Here is a 22,846-nt window from a genome sequence, read left to right as displayed (position 1 = left end):
GCTAACGAAAATAGTTCCAAACAAAGATCACAGCACTGTTTTGCATCTCTGAGCAATAAACGGTGTTTACTTATTTAATGAATCAGCTTTTTGAACGAATCGGTTGAATAAATGATTCAGTGATTCACTCATTAGCATGGTTAAATACTTTGTTTCTGAATGAATCAGTTGTTTGAATGAATCTGTTAAATCTCAATGACTCACTCATTAACATTCACTTGCTGTCACCTACTGTGGATTTTAATTTCACATTTTTTTTTTCATGTTTTAAATTATTTCAAATATATTCAACGTTAAAAACAAAACATTAAGCCTATTTATGCATCTATAACTGCAGGTTAAATTCATCCATATCCCCGCTGAAATACAGTATACTGTAGGCTAAATGCTATTTCAGAGGCAGATTCCAGAAATGTTTTCTTATGTTGGAATAAAAGACACTAAGTACTGGATGAAGTGCTTCTTATTCTTCCTAAAAATACAATATGGAAGAAATAGTTAAAACTGAACACAATCTTGCTACTCTTGCTGTGTATAACCATATATGTATATATATATATATATATATATATATATATATATATATATATATATGCTGCGTTTCCATTTTGCATTTACTTGTACTTTTACTTTCAATACTTAAGTAGATTTAAGATTTAAAAAATACTTTTCATACTTACAAAGCAGGTCATATGGGTTTTTTAAAAATATCTCTTTTTCAGTTTATAATGTAGCTATCCTTAAATGAAAACAACTTGCTAAGTTGTTAATCAAAAAAGCGCATGATAAATAAAGATAAAAGAAAGAGTCGGTTCTGAATCGCCTTAACGAGTCATCATGTTTTCGAATCTTTTGCCTGTTACGGTTATACGTCACTGGGGAATACATTTGCATAATCCCCGCCTCCCCGCGAAATACTAACAGAGTCTGACCTGCCCACAAACACTCCCGCTATTAGTGTGTTTACATCATGTTTAAGAAGACGCGGTGTTCAGGGATACCACAGAAATACAATTCTAACCTTTTATTTTGTGCATGTCATTTTATCAAGGACTGCTTCTCTAATCTTTTATCTTCGTTGGCTTCTAATCTTCTTAATTTGGACTAACAAGCTCTCCGAACCACAACCTGTAAATATGATTGATACATTGTGTACATTTTCAATTCAGTGCTCAAAAAGGTTTTTGTGGTAATACTGTATGTGATGTATACCTAGTGCAGCTTTAGGTTTCCAGGTGAAGCATAATATTACTTACTGAAGTAGTTCTGATAATTCACTGTGAACCCACTATTTTCTAAAAATGTGTAGATTATTGTAGACTGATGTTGTTCATCAGTTAGTCACTTTAGCACTCGGCTAACATATCCTGTTTTAATTTGTTCAGATTTACTTTAGCTGTTGGCACGATTCACTTGCATAAGTGTTTTTGTAGTTTATGTCATTATTATAAGAATGGATTGGAGCACTATATTACTGTTTTATGAAAAGGTGTTTTGTCAATGGTAGCGCTGGCTAACTGTCTCAATGACTCCTCTCTGAGCCAATCACAACAGGGTTGGCCAGCTGACCAATCAGAGCAGAGTAGGCTTGAGGAAGGGAGGGGTTTGCTCCGAATGACAAATGACTATAATATTAAATGTATATTTTGAGAAAATTACAATGTTTTCTGACCTTAGATGCATTTAAACCTGATGTAGGGGACTCCAACACAATATTAGGACACTTTCAAATACTATATGACCTGCTCTTTAAGTACAATAAATATCACATACTTTAAGCCTTTTACTCAAATAATATTCTAAACGGTGACTTCAATATCTACCTAAGCCATTTTCTGGTAAGATATCTGTACTTTTACTTGAGTATGACTTTCAGGTACTTTATACACCACTGCACATCAGCCAATAAATTAACCCTTACAGTGCATTTAATATCTGTTTACTATTTTCGCATTTTAAGTCTGTTTGGACCAGAAGAATCATTATTTTATAAAACAGTTATAATGTAATATTTAAGTATTTAATTTCTGTTCTGATATAGTAACTTCTTATTAATGAGTGAATGTGGGGAAAAAATAGTTTTGAATGTGACCATGTTATTACTTCATTTATTTAATTACAAAAAAAGAGAGAAATTCTTTGAAATTGTATACAGTATGTCTCATTAGATATGTCATATCAGTATTGGAATGTTTGGAATTTAATTAAGTTCCTTTGAATTTATGACTTATAATTGCACAAAAACTGTCCAAATTTTGAAACCTACAAATGCATTTCTTGCCAAAAAGTAAATAAATGTCAAAATTTCATGCCACAATGGTTTTTTTTTTTTTTTTTTTTTTTTTTGGCTACATCTCTTGTAAAAAACAAACAAATAAACAAACTAATTCTGAAAAGGGTAGTTTCATTCCCTTACTAAAAACTATTTTTTTATTATTATTTATCTATTTTGGATCAAAATGGACCTGAATGTGTTATGAGGATTAATAATATAGAAATGTCGTTGTACCTGTGTCTCCAGGAGGCCCTGGGTATCCTGGTCTGCTCTCTCCTTTATTGCCCTTAAACCCCCGTGGGCCTGTGTCCCCTACAAGAGAGTCAAGCATGTTATGCAATTAAAATACAAACCCAAAGCCAAATCCATTTACATAATCTGGAAGTGTTACAGCCTGACATCTCTGTTACCTTTTACTCCTGGAGGTCCTTGGATGCCCGGGGGCCCCGGGTAGCCCTGAGCGCCGTGTCTGCCAGGATATCCCTGGGGCCCGCTGGACCCTTTAGGCCCTGGAGCTCCAGGGGGTCCCGGGGGTCCTTTAATGGTCTCACAGGGTTCACAGCGCTGAGGGGTCATCGTCTGCAGTAGCCGTGGCAGCTGATCTGATAGAGAGGCATTACAGTGGAGATTACCGAACACTGGTGGATGTGCAAGGGGCCATATGATGAGAAATCTACATTTCCTTGACCCTCACTGTAATATAAAAACACCCAATCTATTTTCATATGCATCCTATTGCACTATAAGTGATTCATCCATGTATTTAAATGCAATCAAAATTTTAATCCAAATCACAATCTTCTATTTAAACAACACACTCTCTGGTGATGTATGCAGGAGTTCTCCAAGCATGCATTTACAGTAGATCTTCCTCCATCCAGTCAATGACTGGCAGACAGAACAACACCCTTCTTTTTTATATATACATTTTTTATTTCTTGCTTGTACATTTCTCTCCATTATACATCGTAATGTGGAAGAAAGAGTCTATCACTTATTATGTTGCATTAATGTTTGGCATCAAATTAATGAATATACAACTGCATTTACATATCAATGAAGCAATTCCAAAACATGTCCAGTTTAATTCTAAGAGTTGAAAAAGGGGAAGATAATGGTCATAAACTCATGAGACTGTTTTGTGGCAAAAAAAAGAAATGTGACTAATATTGCTGCGTTCCAGGAGTCAAGTGAAGTAAAAATAAATGCAAAATGGTAGACAAAGCAACAGAAAAGTTGGTGGTAAAATATAATTTAGGCAATATTGAAACATCATTAAAAATTAGTTCACTTAATGTAAAAAATAAATAAATAAATAAATCATATTTTGTCGCTTCCTGCACATTTTGCAACAAAGTGAAACATCTAGTGAGTGGTGCTAAAAACACGTTTGTTTTATCCAAAAACAGATAAAAGTGAATCTGGTAACGTTTTATTGCGATGGTCATTGTATGTATGGCAGCAGTTTGAAAAATTAAAAGTCTGGTGCGTGTCGCTAAAAGGTTATTGTTCTGTCACATTTGAAAATAGCATAAAACCTATGCTAAACCTAACCCATAGCGTTTACTAGAGCCAACATGAGATAAAAACATTTTAAATAAAAAAATAAAAGCTTTTGAGCTGTTTTATCAAGACTCGTATTTCATGGGAGGCACAAGTGTAATGCTGTACCGGGTGCACTACCGAGCAAGTTTACTCTGTTAGAACAGCTAAACATTTGGAGCTGGGTATGTGATGCAAGCATTAAAATGTTTTAAACATTTGGAGCTGGGTATGTGGTGTAAGAGTTTTGATGTTTTAGTTTGGTATTGTGGAAGAAACTGTGTTAAATAGAAGTCTTTATTACTTGATAATTTGTTGTCATATTCATAATTTTTTTTGTGAGGAGTAATGGTTGTTGTTGTTGTTGTGTTGTTAGTGTTTGTTCTTATAAGGAGGATAGTGTTGTTTGTTTTTTTTTTTGGTTTTTTTTGGTTTTTTTTTTTTTTTGCATGAAAATATGTAGAGGCCTGTTTTCTCAATAAGTATGTTGGTGTTTTTATTTTTATTAGATTTATAACATCATACATCAGCTAATCTTCAGCTTGTTTGCCATTAAACATTCACTTTGGATTAATTATTTTTGGAGTTTACTTTGATAAGAGAAGTCAGTGACGATTCTGTTTCCAGCGTTTCTAATTCATTTCTGTGGTGTCAACAAACAAATCAACTATAATACATCTACATCAGTGACGTCAAGGCTATAACATGGTTGGTTATTGAGAAACATGTGACTGGAATTGATCGTTGACTCCTCATGATAAAAAAACACATCTCTGGAGTTGCTGTCAAAGTACAGTAGAGCATTTCAGATCAGTCAGTTTTAAGTCTCTGTGATGGTTAGGCCACTTGTAGACAATATGCAGCGAGGCTGCTCACTAGATTTATAAGCGGACCACAGGGAAAAAAAGTAAAATGCTAACAGAATGTACGATATGACCCCTTTAATTCAAAGCAAACTGTAAAAACTCTGATAGCTCAGCAAGTTTCCGTAACAAAAGCTCCTTTCTAGTGAACTTTGCTTTTATCTAACAGCTTTAATTGGACGCCGCAAGCTATTCTCGGCTTTTTGCGTATCAGGCTTGTTCGTATTAAAAAAGGGAAAAGGAAAAGTCCTTGGGCTCTTTGTTCTCGAGAGAATAATGACCTTGAACAAGGTCGGATACTCACTTCTCAAAATGTCCCCACAGAGTTTTATTAAGTACTCCTCTGAGGGAGGCTTACCCTGAAACACATATTGAGTCACTCATTAGACGGCGTCGCTTCATGAAAAACACATACAGCTTTCAAAGAAATTAAAGGCTTCACAGATAACAAAGGAAGAAACATAAAAAAGGAATTCAATTAAACAGGCCTTGTGGTTTCTTTCATGAAGAAGCTCAAATGATGCGTCCTGACATTGCCCCAGATAATGCCATACTTTCTTTATGACGTGTTTATTTCTTGTGAAAGGAAAGACCTGGTGGCTGTAACAAAAATTGTAATTGCTATCGTGTAGTTGTGAGAAATGTAAGAATACTCACAGGCTTCCCTGGAAAGCCCGGAGCGCCGGGAAGCCCTGGTAACCCATCCTGACCGGAGAATCCACGCGGTCCGACTACACCCATGTGTCCCATGTCTCCCTTCTTTCCGTCAGGACCTTTGACCCCGGTCTCACCCAGCGTACCTTTCTAGTAGATTCCAAACAGCACACTTAAAGTCGACTGCATGCTTGCATTTATATTCTCCATGCAAGTGAGACACAATTAATTAAATTAAAATAATGATGTGGCCTTGCTTGATAACTGAATTGTGAAAAGGGGGCGTATTAAATGAACGTATTATTAAAATGCATTGTGTGCTGCTCTGTTCTGTAGTGTACTATCCATACTCTAAGCACGCTTGCTCTAAATGTGGTTTGTTTATGACATGATTTGTGAATGCATTTGCATAATTCTTCCGAAACGTTACAGAATTATCCGTCAATCAATCTATCTATAATATACAGTTTTTAGTATAGTATTTAATAGTATTAAGAATTTGCTTTTATTTTTATATTTTCATTTTTTTTTTTTCATTCATATATATATATATATATATAATTTTTTTTCAGTTAGTTGCCAAGGGCGCTTTTGTAATTTTCATTTAATTTTTTTAAGCTTTTGATCTGATAATATGCCACCATATTCAAATAGACTGAAAAATTAATTAGATTTGAATGGTTGTTGTTGAGCAGCAGTATGAAATGTTAAATGTTTTTCACATCAAAGACTAAATCACAAATCAAAATATTTGTCAAAGTAATCACAATATGGCATTCTGAGTCTAGAGTGGAGAAAGAAATATTTCATAAACTCTCTGGAGAAATAATACATTCTTTTAAAGGAAGCAACTGTTTTGCATATGTCTGCTACTGATTTGCCCACGAACACAAAATAATAAATATACATAGGAATTTCCTCTAGTTTACAGGGCAAGCGGCGCCGAAACCAGCTTCGTATAAGTGTCAAGCTGTCAAATGTAAACACTTTGTGGACGACATGCTTCAAAGCGCTCAGAAGTGCTCTGCCGCCCCATGTTCCTTCCTTCATGAGGCGGAGATGCTCTTGTTTCTTGTGTAAATAGGCAGGAATGGTTTAAATGTGAGTGAGCCGTGTAATTCTACACACCTCTCCTTTGCTGCCTCTGGGTCCCACTTGACCCTGGATCAGGAGGAACGAAAAAGAGGAAACTTTTTATGATAAAGTCAGAGAGACAGAAAATAAAATCTGGTATTAAACACACAGACAGGCTCAGTATTCACAGCAGCGAATGGAAGAAAAGCTCTTCAAAGCCACAGCCAGGGAAACCCCAGCAAATGATTCTCAAGCCCTGCATGTGTTTGCAGACCGAATCACGTAAAGACACGTCAACAGAAGCTGGACAGTTCACTGAGTTCATACAAGCAAGCACTTGAGGGTTTTCCTAATAACAACCGACTTTTTTCAACAAGTAGAAACAAAGTGTTACAAAACTCTTGATTTCAGTCACATTTTACTGTGTATGCAATTTTTGTGCCAGATAGATACTACTCTGATTGTAGATGTAAGCTACATAAACAGTTAGTTATATATTGAAAAAGATATTGCTTCCTAAATGTCTTTGCCCATATGGAAATAATATATTGCCCAAGAGAACCAAAAGGCAACAGTGTATATTTTATTTATACTTTATCAGAACAACATAAACTATGTGTTTATTTATGTTTTTGTAATAAATTACTGTACAAGTATAAAACATACATGTTATATATTCTATAAAATCAGTTGCATTGTGTTGTATAAGCAGGTTTAAGATGATATACATGGCGTGTCTAAAAATGTGTTGTATGTACATATACATGTTTGTATGGGTTAGGTATATATGTTAATATTGTTCCCATTTCTAATAGGTATCATGTATGTTTTTACTTCAAATGACAGTGTATTTCATGTGTGCAAATTGCTGTTTCATCATAACAGAAGTATAAAGTCCTGTTTTGATTCTGTATGTGGTCATTTTCTACTCTTGACACAAAGTTACTTCATACGGTGTTATATTTGTGTCTAGGTAATGTTGATGAATGCTGCTTGCTAGTATGCATGGACCAATAACTGTTTCTATTTCGAAAACCGGACTTTATTCCATCTAAATATTGCTCAAGCGTGTGACTGACAGAGACACACATTGTTTTCTCACTAAGGTGACTGTGAGTCAGTGTCTGTGACTAAGGTTTCTGGGGATTTATCGAGCTTTTTCACAGAAATCAGAGTTTCTGATGCAACAAGATAAAAGTATTTGAATGTGGCAGTTCAGTTTACTTTCTATACAAATGAGTTTAATTATTAAACTTACACTAATCACTAAACATTCTTCTGAATGATGAATTATAAGAATAAACTGTTGAGATATATACAGTACAGGTCAAAAGTTTGGAAACATTACTATTTTTAATGTTTTTGAAAGAAGTTTCTTCTGCTCATCAAGCCTGCATTTATTTGATCAAAAATACAGAAAAAAATGTAATATTGTGATATATTATTACAATTTAAAATAATTGTTTTTTAAATTTATTATACTTTAAATTATCATTTATTTCTGCGATGCAAAGCTGAATTTTTAGGATCATTATCACATGATCCTTTAGAAATCATTCTAATATGATGATTCATTATCAAAGTTGGAAACAGTTCTGCTGCTTAATATTTTTTCAGAACATGTGATACTTTTTTAGGATACTTTGATGAATAAAAGGTAAAAGAAAACGAAGCTATGTTTTTAAAATATAATATTTTGTAATAACAATATACACTACTGGTCAGTAATTTGGGGTCAGTAATTTTTTTTCTTTCTTTTTTTTAAATAAAATCAATACTTTTATTCAGCAAGGATGTGTTAAATTGATAAAAAGTGATAGTAAAGAAAATATATTATTAGAATATATATTATTAGATTTTTTATTTTTATTTTGAATAAATGTAGTTCTTTTTAACCTTTTATTCATCAAATATATTAGACAGCAGAACTGTTTCCAACACTCATAATAAATCAGAATATTAGAATGATTTCTAAATGATCATGTGATAGACTGGATGTTACATGTGACACTGAAGGCTGGAGTAGTGATGCTGAAAATTCAGCTTTGCATCACAGGAATAAATTATTTTTTTTAAGTATATTCAAATAGAAAACTATTATTTTAAGTTGTAATAATATTTCACAATATTACTGTTTTTTCTGTATTTTTGATCAAATAAATGCAGGCTTGATGAGCAGAAGAGACTTCTTTCAAAAACATTAAAAATAGTAATGTTTCCAAACTTTTGACCTGTACTGTATATAGTATTAAGGAACCTGAAATGATGAATCTGTCTTCCTTAAATTATGTAAGAATATATACTGAATATATGAATTTCTCTTCCTGTAATTCCAATTTAAAATTTCCTGATTTAGTACTTCCCTTCTTCAATTCTGAGTGCTATGCATTGGCTTTGTCTCCCTGCAGCCCTGATACCCCTGTACTGTAGATGCAGTGGTGCGGTGCTGTAAGGAGATGCGCCCCCTGCTGGATGAGGGGAGTTTGCACACTTACTGGAAAGCCAGGCAACCCAGCGAAGCCTTTGCTGCCTTTTTCACCCTGTGAATGGGAGGAGGTCTCTGTTAGCAGGGGTCTCAAACTCTGAAAGGTTATCATTAGCATTCAATAACAGCAGGCGGCTCCCTATAACCTTTAGAAGATGGTGTCACATCCATTTAACTGAGAGACACTGAGCCAACTACACTTAGGGTGGTGCACCCTACTGAGACGGCTACACTAAACCACACAAACCACACTGTGGAGGTTGATCTTGTAGTGTAAGCATGAGAAAAATAACTAGAAATTAGTAATTATTATAATTAGTATTTCTATGATTCAGTAACCATGTTTTCATAAACCCATATGATTTTTTTTCCTCTGACCAAATTATATTTCAAAATATACGCTAAATATATGATTAAATATATGATGTAAACAGTGAAACTCAATGAATATATATGTTTGAAAATTTAAAATATTCAGTTTCAGAGGCAAGAAAATGCATTTCCAATCTTACAGTAACCTACATTAAGGCTAAATGTAAATGTGGATAGAATAGCCTACTAGAGACCAAACATATATATATATATATATATATATATATAAAACATCGTATAGTATAAAGTATAGTATAGAATATATTTATTTTTTTTTTAGTGTTTATATTGTGTATTTTTCATGAATTCAAATGTATGGAGGATAGATTTTGTAAAGTATATATATGTATATTGGAATATATACATACATACAATACATATATATATATACAAGTGTTTTATATATATAAATGGACAGATTTTTTTTTTTTATATGTATTATATGGAGGATAAATAAAAAGTATTGTGTGATTATATTTTTACATTTTGTAATTTTGTAAATATTTACATTTTGTACATTTTGATTTTTTAAATGTATAAAAAGGCCAATGTATTTTAATACATTTATTTATTTATTTTTTTATTTTTTTTTCTATTATATTTTGTATTTCCCAAACAATCTCCCTGCCTGCCATTGGTCAGTGAAGCACATAGCTCCGCCCCAAACTCACACCATTGGTTGAGCAGCTGCTGGTCAGACACTCAAACAAACACAGTAATACGATCCAGCATTTACACTTTTCTGAGAAACCAGCCTCTAATGTCTTATTTCTGCTAATCTCTGCACATGAGATGAGATATGAGCCCATCACAGATGTTAACTTCCAAAAAACTGACACAAATCACTGTGAAGAGTGATAAAGTTTTCACACTACGGCTACCGTCTAGGTTAGAGTTATATTTGAGATCAGAGACGAATCTGAATTTGTGTTGAAGCCAAATGCAAACCTCTGATGAATCACAGACAGTATTTGTCAAAAGTGTTTTTAAAGTGTGAAGGAAATGACTGGGGATCCACCTGAATGCCTCTGGGTCCCAGTTCTCCTCTCTCTCCCTGAAAATAAAAGAGAAACACAGACTTATTTCCACTTCTGCACAGCAGGAGAACCCTGTTCTTTAGCATATCAGTCAAGAACTGCATTTAAAGATCTGAGAAGCCAGTATATCAGGCATATCTTCCACACAAGCAGTCATTTAGCTGAGTGTTTATCCAAATGACAATAGATTTATGGGAGTGGCAGCGCCGGCACTTCTCTACACATCTTAATACTGCATTTAAAGTATGAAAATGCATATATTTATATATATATATAAATTCTCTGTTTGTGATTGAAAATTGTTTTGTTTGAGGAGAGGTGGTTTGTTTTTTAGCTGGTTTGGTTTAGGCTGGTATGGTATATCGTATCTATTCTATGTTAATTTGGTATGGCAGCGTGATGCATTAGAGGATTGTAATCCTTTATCGAGATCAAACCTTTCAGGTGCTTAATTATTCACCTGACAAACACTTTTATCCAGAGTGACGTTTTATCAGCATGTGTGTCTCTGGGAATCAAATCTGTTGCTAAAGCCATGGATAGCTTCATTTCTGTATTGGGCTGTATATTACTATTGGTTATGGTCAGTATGATTTTTATTTTATTTTTCTAAATACTTTTATTCAGATGGGATGCATTAAATTAATTGAAATCGACATTACACTGTTTCAAAAGATTTATATTTCTAATAAATGCTGTTCTTTTGAACGTCAAATAATCCCTAATGTTTATATTTTTAAACGTTTTAAACAGTTTATATATTAAGTCCTGTTTATTTGCATATGCAAATTAATTAATTAATTAATTAATTAATATACACGGCCACTCAAAGCTTTGGAGGTCAGAGAAATTAATACTGATCAAGGATTCATTAAATGTATATATAATGTTGCAAAAGATTCTATTTCAAATAAATGCTTTCATATTTTTATTTTTTATTGATTTGTTAATTTTGTAAAATGTGTTGTTTAAGAGTTTTTTAAAAAATATTGTTTTGAAAATTTGATTCATCTTTGAATGTTATTAAATATGTTTTTTCAGTGTTTTATGAGAGCATTATATTGTTTTTTGAAGATCATGTGACACTGAAGACTGGAGTAATGATGCTGAAAATACAGCTGCACATCACAGAAATACATTACACTTTAACAGAGATTCACAGAGAAAACTTATGTTTTGTTTTGTAATGATATTTTATTTTTTACTGTATTTTTGATCAAGTAAATGCACCCTTGCTGAGCAGAAGAGACTCATTCAGAAAGATTATAAAATGTGCATGCTGGTGTTAAATGGTGTTTTATTGGACGGCAGCATTACCTTGTGTCCTTTAAATCCAGGAGGGCCCGTGGCTCCCTGAAGGCCTGGAAGTCCCGGCTCGCCCCGCTCACCCTGTGAGATTCACCAAACCTCTGAGAATAAACTCTTCACCTCACTTTTCCAGAGAGCTCTGAAAGCGAACCTCACGACTTGCGTGACTTCATGCACAAAGTCTTAGCTACAAAAGACGAGACTCTTACCTTTTGACCTGCGGCTCCAGGAATACCTGCGTCTCCCTTTTCTCCTGCGTTACCCTGAACACACACAACAGTGAGTAAACGTCCACAAACACACACATCTAACTCCTCCATTATAACGTGGCTAGAAGAAGCCATTTGTTTCCACAGACTGATAAAAGACTACTAATCACTTGAAATATTAAATGAAATGCTGTTACAAAACCGGCAACCTAAATGGTTTTGTTCAGTGTACTTCTATAATCCATTTGATAAGGGCACAAATCCAGGAGCAGAATAAATGTAATCTTAGCACGGCTATTCCCACCTGATTCAAGTCGAGGTATTAGCATAATTGCTAAAGGTGATGTTTGGAGCAGACCAACCTTGGGGCCGCGGAGTCCGTCTGCTCCGGGGGGCCCCGAAGGCCCCGGTGCACCCTGAAGGATTTAATCAGACAGGATTCAGAGTTAAACTGAAACGCCGAATGCTGATAACACACAGAAGACTCTTACTTGACCAAAATAGGAAATGAACTCACTTAAATTAAAAGCACTGTCAGAAATGGCATAAATTAATGGAAATTATGATGTGCAAAACACGTTCTAATGCACAGGGTTTCTGCAGGTCATAAAAAGTCACATTTTCACAAATGAAGGTCTTAAATCAGAGCAGAAAGTCTTAAATTCATGGCATTCAATTTTGCATGCACTGCAAATTAATGAATTAAATGTGTCTTGTTTTCCAGTAAACATCCCTAAATCAAGATATATTTACTGGAGATGCCAAACGAAGACATGAAGTATTGTTTACTGGGAAATAAAACGAAACGAGTTTATGCTTATATTAAGAACAAATATCTGTCAATGAGGAATAAAACTTGGTTTCCCTTTGAAATAAGTTAACATTCTGAGCCTATTGACAGATGTGTTCATGTTTTAATCATGAACATTTTATGCAACTCCAGTTAACATATCTTGAGTTAATAATCTTTAGACTTTTGCACTGGAAGATAATATTCATGTTTTGCATTGCGAGAGCATTGCATTTTGTAAAGTAAATTTGGGTGACACTTAAAGCCTTTATGTGTAATACATTATAAAGGTTTTCATAATGTGCTTTTCAATGCATTACATATTTTATAAATAAGTGTAAACAAAGTTAAAATGCAGTATAATGTTTGAAGGTTTGTTTGTCATGTTGTGATGCATTACAGTTTCTAAATATATAACAATGAATAGATGCGTATTACTATAATGCATTATAACTGCGCTTACAATTATCAATGAGATCATTCAGTGCATTATAAGGTGCACTTATAGGCATGATTAATGCATTAAAAATTATTTTAAAATGCATTATATTTAAATGCTTTATGTAAAGTGGTACTAATATTTTATTTTTAAAAATTATTTTAAAATAAAGACCAAATCAAATTCCTTTATCTGTATACATGGCGAAATAAAGTTGAATTGAATTGATTTAATCTTTTTTTCTGTTCTTATGTTAGGATGTAAAGTGGTACTAATATTTTATTTAATCTTTTTTTCTGATACATTTCTCTTATGTTAGGTTTTTTAAAATACTGAGGAAGGAGGAGGGTTTGTTTTTTTTAATCTTTTTTCTTTTTTCTTCAGTGCAATGAGAAGGCACAGTAAAAGTTAGTTATTTAATTCCATATCAGGCGCATCAGATGTGATCCAGCACTAGGTGGCAGCAGCGTTTGCTCGGACTCAGGAGAATGTTTGGCTCTGGCCATCAGAGGTCACACTAACATGGTTTGCTCTGTTACTCAGTCCCGGACCGGTCATTGGTTAGTGTTTGACCCCTGTCCAGACTGATGTTTTTGCTCTCGGGCTGCGGCTGCTGATCTGATGAGCAGCTCAACAGCTGCCTGGGACTCCATCCAATCCAGTTTCTCTGAAGTGTCTTATTTTAGCGGGTCAGCTGACACAATGAGGGTAAAAAGGTGAAGCCGATGTGCTCCAGCGGGACGTTTACTCACCAGAGCTCCTTTTAACCCGGCTGATCCTTTCTGTCCCGGTGCTCCTCTCGCACCCTAAACTCCAGCAAACACAGGATGGATAGCATGGGTTTGTAACGCACCACGTTACAAATTAAGATGCAGTGACTGTATTTGTTTTAAAGGCAGGTAGTTACTGCCATACAACTGCAGCCATTGTGCCGTAGGTACAGCCTTGAAATATATCTAGTCATTTTTAACCGCATTGATTTTACATTGGCAATATATGGTTGGACATGGGTGAACTTTACAAAGAACATGTCCAGGTCACATTTCAAAATCAACAGAAAAAAAATAAATAAAAAAATATTGAAATAATATTTTGCATGAATGAAACATGTATTGGTGCCATTAATGTTTTGCTGGGACATAAGTACATTTAAATAAATAAATACATTAATATTTATTAATTCAATATACATTATACATTGGATGTATATACATTCAATAGAACATTTAATCAAGCATCTATTTATGAAACATCATTTTTTAAATAAAATAAATACATATTCAAAAAATTATCTTTATTTGATTTAAATTTATTTTGGGGGGGGGGGGTTCAATTATTCTAAAATGTATGACACTGAAACCATATGTGACAACCTGCCTTAACCTCACAGTTATGAGCATGCTAGTTTAAATAAATAAATAAATATTAATTCATATTATAATTATTATTATTATTACTATTACCCAAATGCAATATATATACATTATATAGATTTATATACAATACATTTCTTAAAAAATAAATAAATAATAATAATAATAATGTTTATGTAATTTTAATATAATTAAATATAATTTAATTATAAAACAGTAAAAATGTAATGAAAAGGTGATATTCAAAAACCAAGTAATTGGCAAACACATATTCTATGTTCTTCATATACCCTCTCTCTGTGTGTGTGTGTGTGTGTGTGTGTGTGTGTGTGTGTGTGTGTGTGTGTGTGTGTGTGTGTGTGCGTGTGTGCCGCGTGTGTGTGTCTCTGTGTGTGTGTGTGTGTGTGTGTGTGTGCGCGTGTGTGTGTGCGTGTGTGTGTGTGTGTGTGTGTGTGTGCGTGTGTGTGTGTGTGTGCGTGTGTGCATGTGTGTGTGCGTGTGCGTGTGTGTGTGTGGTGCGCGTTGTGCTGTGTGCGTGTGCGCGTGTGTGTGTTTGTGGTGTTTGTGCGTGTTGTGTGTGTGTGTGTGCGTGTGCGTGTGCGCGTGCGCATGTTTGTGTGTGTGTGTGTGCGTGTGTTGTGCGTGTTTGTGCGTGTGTGTGTGTGTGTGTGCGTGTGTGCGCGTGTGTGCGCGCGTGTGTGTGTGTGTGTGTGTGTGTGTGTGTGTGTGTGTGTGTGTGTGTACCTGCGGTCCGCTCGCTCCTTCCTCTCCAGGAAGTCCTCTGGTTCCCTGTAAAGCACACATCAGCTGTGGTTCAGTTTCTAGCTCTCTGCTGCTCAGGACAAGCGGAGCTAATGACCTTGTATTTGGAACAGATTTGGGATCAAGGCCTTGCTGTAATTCCATCATTCATCATGTTCTTCTTCTCCGGTTACTGTTATTACAGCATTACCAGGATGCCACTCAATTAATCTACGCTCTGGCAAAGCTATTGCTGAAATAGGAGCCTGCCAAGAAAAAGGACACAATTGACTCTCTGACATTTCACACATTTCCACTGTCTGTTTTTCTAGCCTGCTAAATGACTTTAATTGAGCTCCATTAAAAACTGTCTCCATCCATCTGCTTCCTCGGAGGCTCCAGTAAGAGGCAGCGATGAACCTCATGTGACAGAAGAACATTAAGCACATTAAAAAAGCAAAAACCGCTCTGTTAGCACCATTTCCCTCAAAAATCTGACTGCAGAATGTCCTGCTCTTTCTTAGTCTCCTGAACTTTTTACCCTGATAACTTTTACTCTGGTACTCCAAGACCCTGCCTCATACCACACAAACCTCAAAATATGTCATATTTCATGATACTTTATAAATTTTAATTACATTAAAAATTATTATTATTATTATTATTATTATTATTTTTATTATATATTGTTTTTGTTGGTGCTTTATTATTATTATTATTATATATTATTATTATTATTATTATAAGGGTACATTTTTTGACATTGAGATTTATGCATCATCTGAAAAGGACAATATTTGGCTGAGATACAAATATTTAAAAATCTGGAATCTGAGGGTGCAAAGAAAAAAAAATCTAAATATTGAGAAAATCATCTTTAAAGTTATTCAAATGAAGTTCTTAGCAATGCATATTACTAATCAAAAATTAAGTTTTGATATATTTACGGTAGGACATTTACTAAATATCTTCATGGAACATGATCTTTACTTAATATCCTAATGATTTTTGTCATAAAAGAGAAATGTATAATTGTGACTCATACAATGTATTGTTGTCTATTGCTACAAATATACCTGTGATACTTATGACTGCTTCTGTGCTGCAGGGACACATATATTATTTATGTACTCTTATTATTTATTTATTTATTCATCAAAAATACTGCTACAGTAATGTGAATCACCACTGAAAATAATATAAATTACCTAAAAAGTACCAAATTATCTCATACTTAAAATGTAAGATCCTGTTACTTTTAAAGATTCATTATTATTAATGTTATTATTACCATTGCAAAATATGTTATTTATATACCTTTACTATTTTTTTTTTAAAAAAGTATGTATTATTACTGTATATCTTCAGAGAATCCAATGAAAATAAATGGATATAGCCAAAAACAATAAATAAATAAATAAACAGGGCACTTTTTACACAGTACCTCCAAAAACCTAAAAATGTCTTCATATTTTAAAGATTATATTTTTTTATTTTATTTTTTTATTATTATTATTATTATAACCAAAAGGAAAACTGACACATTTCAATAACTGTATCAGCTGTTTGGAAATAAAGCTACATTACTTCTTTTTGTGCCTTTGTCCATTGAAAATGTAAATATCTTAACAGATGAGTAACGGTAAAACCTAAAGCATACCACTATTTTCTCCAAAAATGAAATACGAGAACCAAGCACCCTCTTCCTTCCTGCCAGAAGCAGAATAATAACTTCCCGCAGCCGTCTGAAGCCCTGATGAAGAGCTGCAAACACGCTGACGTCTGACTTTCACTCTCACTCTGATCTCTCAGCACCTGCCTGAGTGTTTGCATTCAAGAAATCAGACCCTGAACTACAACAAGATCCATCCGCAGGTTAGCAAAGCACCGAAAACAGAGACACATGCAAGAAACATCAAGGTCTGCGTTTGAGTCCACTATCCTCAGAGATTACAGTGAAAAACAGGGGAATATCGCACCGCTTTGAAATGGAGATGCCTGCGTATTTTTTTGGTGTTAATGAGTCATTTTATAGTGAGCCGCTCCATCGATTGTGTTTCACTCAAAGGCTCTTCTTCTTTCAGAAAAACTGAATTACATCAAAAACGAGAAACTTCTGAAGCTTTCACAGGATTAATTTGAGAGGAAACACGGCGCAAAAATGTAAGAGCGGGAAGGAGAGCCAGATTGTAAATGCAATTACATGAAAGATGAAAGGTGTCATACCTGACTCGAAAATGAGTCAAGTGTTAATTTGCCCGGTTGAGATGTAATGATTAGTAGCAGGTAATGACTTATTAACAAAAAATCACAGTCGGGCTTTCAAGTGCAAAGCAAAAGTGTCTAAATATTAGCCAAACCAGATCATTACTGGCAAGGAATATTTATCATTATTTAAAAACAGGAATGAGTGAAGTAAGCACATTGCGGGCATATGGATGAATCTCACAAAACCTGAACATGTCGAGGTCACACTGCACCTAATCAAAAGAAATTATACTTTGCATGAAGAAAATGAGGCCTTTTATTTAAAGGAAAAATATGCACTTTCTTACTAACACTAAAAAGACTAACTGGAGAAGAAAAAAACTCTTCTGCTCAAGGGTGCATTTATTTGATAAAAAAATATTGAAATAGTATTATAAATTTGAACAGCTGTTTTCTATGTGAATCTCTGTTAAAGTGTAATGTATTTCTGTGATGTGCAGCTGTATTTTCAGCATCATTACTCCAGTCTTCAGTGTCACATGATCTTCAGAAATCATTCTAATATGATGATTTGCTGCTCAAGAAACATTTCTGATTATTATCAAACTGTGATACATTTAATTTTTTCAGGATTCACAGATGAATAGAAAGTTCAAAGAACACCATTTATTTGAAACAGAAATATTTTTTAACATTATAAATGTATTTCCTGTCACTTGTGATCAATTTAATGTGTTCTTGATGAATAAAAGTATACATTTCTTTATAAGGAATTTAAAATTTGTTTATATTGTTTTTGATATTTGAAATTTTTGTTGTTGGTAATTTATTTTACAGATAAAACATAATGAGAATCACCACTGAGAACACACACACAAAAAAAACCTAAATATATAGAAAATACAATTTATTGTTTTGTCTTTTCATTTCGGGGTTGTTTTGCGAGATTCACCCTTATTACGTAATATAATAAGAATACTGTAAGTAAGCACTGTACAGGAGTGTATATACTAAAATGTATTTATTTCATGCAAAGTATTGTACAAATACATTTTCATTTTGTGAAATAATGGCGATAACATTGTAAAACTAAACATTGTTTAATTTTCATTTTGTGAAATAATGGCGATAACATTGTAAAACTAAACATTGTTTAGTTTAATTTTTGGAATATGCAAGCACATAGTATGTAGACACTACTTGAAGAGGAACCTTGAAAAAGTGTCCATTTTCTGTCATTAAAGAAAATCTATATAGCAATATATAAACTCAGAATTGTTGAGATGTACAGTTGGAATTGCAAGAAAAAAGACAATTCTGAGTTTGTCTCTCATTTCAGTTTATTTCTTCCAATTCAACTTTTTGACTTTTTTTTTTTTTTAATTATGAATTATGAGTGATGTAAAGATGGGAATTGAGAGATTTAGAGATATATGAATTGTGAGTTGAAAGGTAACAATTACCCTATTACCTTATTTTCTATTCCATGGCACAGAAAAAAAAAAAAAAGGAATTGTGGGATGTAAACTGGGAATTGCAAGAAAAAAAGTCTGTGAGTTGCACTACATTTATGTGTTGAAATTCAGATTCCAGAATTGTGAGGTGAAAAAAGTCAAAATTGTGAGATAAAGTCACAGTTACCTTTTTTTTTTTTTTATCCTGTGGTAGAAATATGCTTCCATACATACAGTATGAGCAATTCTGACCTCAGAAAGTAAAAGGTTTTAGAGAGTTCTTTGGAGGATGCTAAACCTTAATGTCAAAACACTCAGACACTCCAGATTCAAAGCACTCAAAATAAAACTTGGACCGCTTCTACACGCTCTCATTTAGAGAATATACTTCCCTGTTTAGTGTTTCTTTGCTTTATGGAGCCACTGCGAAGGGACGGTCAGATTTCTGACACTGCTAATTATGAAGGAGTCCAACATTTTACAGTCAACATGTGCAGAGGAGGTTTGTTCAGATGGGATCATTGAAATCATTTTAGATGTGCCTTTAGCCACAAATTGAACAGATGCAGCTCATGTTGAATATTATAAAAGAAGAGGAAGAAGAGCAGAAGTGACTCACTGGAGCTCCTTGAAGTCCATCTGCTCCTGGCAGCCCGGTGTCTCCTTTCTCTCCCTAACAAACAAACAAACAAACACACACACAAGTGCTGACCAACAGATCTCCTTTTCCTCAGAATCCCTTTTAAAATAAATACCTTTAGAGACACACTCAGAATAAAGTTAATGCTCCATGAAGGGTTTGAAGTTAAACGAGAAGCATATTTTCCCAGTGAAAGGAGTCTACGACAATTAAAGCGGCGTTGTGTTTGTTTTGCTGCCGAGCGCCGGCTCTCACTGGACACATAAACCACAGCCTTTCAGAGCAAAACAAGCCGGGAGTGCTGCAATAGAAACCATAAGATCCAAAAATAGACTTTTGTATGTCTTTTCTGTTTTCTTAGTTTTTAGTTCTACTAGGATACACTACAAAGATACAGAAATGCACAAACAAACACAGCAGATTTTTTTTTTTTTGTATGCATGAAATGATGTTTTTTATTTTGAAATTTTTTAATGACAAAAATATTTCAAATCAAAACATTCTAAAAACAAGATGTGTGACTTAAGCGAAACTGTGCAAGTTGGTTTTCTTAACATCTCTGAAAAGTAAATGCAATTCAGGATATCTTGTCAGAAAGCATGTTCTTCTAGGATACACTACTATCATACAAACACTTGTCGAATTAATTGTCTTATTTTCATAAAATAATAGTTATTTTTGTCTTATTTTTCAGGATAAAAATCAAAACTATATTCTATCTACTATTCTATCAAACGTGGTTTATATTATAATTTTATTCTAAATTTTAATCATAATAAATTGTATATTTGGGACTAAATATTAGTTTATATTTGGTGTGGATTTTTTTTGTATATACAGTAGATTTTTTATTAATTTTCTTTTTCCTAACTCACTAGTATTGTATTTTTTTTTACTAAATGCAAAATATATATGATGTTTTTATTTATAATTAATAATAATTATTTATTAGTAATAAAAAGTATTTTGTTCTCTGAAAAAAGGGTATGTTTAGATTAATTATGTGTATTTTATGAAAAAAAAACTGCACAAAATCTAGTTGAAGAAAATGCTTTTTATCCCTCTTATTTGTTGATGTGTACACTACTGTTCAGAGACAGGAGGAGACGATAACTGGCTGGAGTTTCATGTCCCGCTCGAGCAGACTTTGATCAGAGCCACAGGTGGAGAGGAGACAGCGTCCCGTTCAAGAGCCGTTGCCCTTCAGCAAGGAACAACTGTCTGCCCTCCGTGAAAGCTCAAGCACACTCACTAACACTTGGGCTTTGTGGAGTGCTTTGAAAGGCCGGGAGAAACAGAAACTAAGAGTTGTTGTTTTGTTAGTTTTTTGTTTTTTGTTGAAGAGCTTGGGCTTCCAGGACACATAAAACATCTAAGCAAGCAAGCCTTTCATTAGAAGAGCAGCGAGTCTGTTAGAGAAAACATAAATGTGGACTGTGGCCTGTGGAGCTGGACCCAATAACTACTCTGACTCTGGCCTGACATCTGTAGGTGTGTTTGGATACATAAAACATGTTCTATGGTGAGCAAGCACTCAAAGCGTGCAGTTTGTGGAAAAGAGGTCTCAGATATAAAAATAAACACAGTCCGTCTCACTCATGTAAGTCCAGTTTTAACACATGCAGAATGTCTAGACGACAAAATGTCAAATTGAAAAAAACTGTCAAGCATTTACAGTATGTATAAATGTTGCCGTTCTGTTATTGATGTATCATGCATGTCAGGCCCAGGCTTGTTGGGAAAACATGCAACGTTTCCGCAAAATGATATTACATTGCTTATTGCAAATTTTGCAACATTTTCCAAATGAAATGTCCAGTGAGCGGTGCTAAAAGTGCATTCATTTTTATTGGAAACAGGTGAACATGAATTTGGTAGTGTTTTATTACGTTTTATTGCTTCACATTCCGAGTGTGACGTTGTACCAGGTGTACTACTGAGCAAGTTTACTAAATCAGAAAAGATAAACATATGGAGCTGGTTATGTGATACAAACACGAAATGTATTAGTTTACAAATCATGCACTTCGGTAAAAGTGTTCTGCATGCATAACCACACAAAAATAAGGCTTTATTAACCAATCATCTGTGATTATAATTGGTGTAAAAAGAAATATAAGAGGTTGGTGTTTTACTATGTTGAAATGTCTGCATAACCTGATGCTCACCCACTTTGGAGAGTATAGTCCCAACTCAAAATGAAGATTAAGACTGAATTACAGGCTTAAAAAACAAACGCTTCACTGAAGAACAAGCTTCACATTTGCTCTTAAACCCTGTGGCCTGCAAATGTACTCCTGTAAACATGTTTTCTGTTCTTCAACAGAAGGACTGGGCTTGACGTGTAGGATAATAAATACTGACAGTATATGCCATAAATATCGTCCATAAGCATAGACAAGACAAACATATCCTAAAACAAGTTTTCCACCTCAGTAATTGGAAAATCACCCTTGGACAAATGCTGTTTGTTTTCTACTTTTTAAGGAATGCTGTTTGTTTATTTGGTCTCCGGCCAACGCTGCAGTCAGTGGTTTGTACATCAGGGTCCTTTCAAGCCTTCCGCTTGTCTGTGACTTTTAATTGAAAAGATTCATTTATTTGAAGAACATATTAGAGAATATTAACTTTGGTAAAAGTTTTTCATAACATCATTCATCCAAAGAACCACTGTGGAACTTCTGCAAAGGGTTTATCAATGATGAGGAGATATAGAAACTTTCCAAACTCACTGTAATCTGAATCAGGTCCCAACAACAATATCAGAACAGACACATACACACACACAAAGAAATAAACCTTTTGACTACCAAAAACTTCAGGAAATAGAACTCTAGTCACATGGGCCAATTTTATGGTACATTCATAGTGAACTACAGGTATACCTCTAATTTCTATACTGGGTTGAGTTGCCTCTTTATGTCCAATGGAAAATATGGGAGCAAGATAGTTCTGTTCAATCAAAGCCAGCGGTCCAATGCAAGATGAGTTGGAATGATGCAAACTTATTTATTATTAATAAAATTAATTATAATACTTAAAATTAACCTTAATTAAAATATAAAAGTACATAAAATAAAAAATAAAAAAAAAATTGTATAATATGTTTAATATATAAATATTATATAAATATATATTATTTTATTATTATTTATTTATTTATTTATTTTTAAATCTGATGACAATATTTTTAAATCTTATGACAATTGTGCTGGACTATGGGAGACCTTTGAGTCAAAAACCACAGGCCCATGTCTCGTCGCGACTGCAGAATTGCAGACTCTCGTGTCTCAGAGGTGTCGGTTTTGATATAATTGACTCAGACATATAATTTCAGGTGTATGATGTGCCAGAAACCTTGTTTTCCAAAACATCACTTACA

The 22,846-nt window shown here is 33.9% G+C and overlaps 1 pseudogene; it reads right to left on the bottom strand.

Moving 5' to 3' along the window:
• The window catches only part of LOC109070793, a 40,360-nt pseudogene that overhangs the window by 1,330 nt on the left and 16,184 nt on the right, over nucleotides 1-22,846 (bottom strand).

Source organism: Cyprinus carpio, chromosome B24 (genome assembly GCF_018340385.1).
Source record: "Cyprinus carpio isolate SPL01 chromosome B24, ASM1834038v1, whole genome shotgun sequence".
In the NCBI taxonomy this organism is placed as follows: domain Eukaryota; kingdom Metazoa; phylum Chordata; class Actinopteri; order Cypriniformes; family Cyprinidae; genus Cyprinus; species Cyprinus carpio.
Note: the sequence above shows the minus strand (reverse complement) of the source record. Positions and strands in the feature narration are given on the sequence as shown.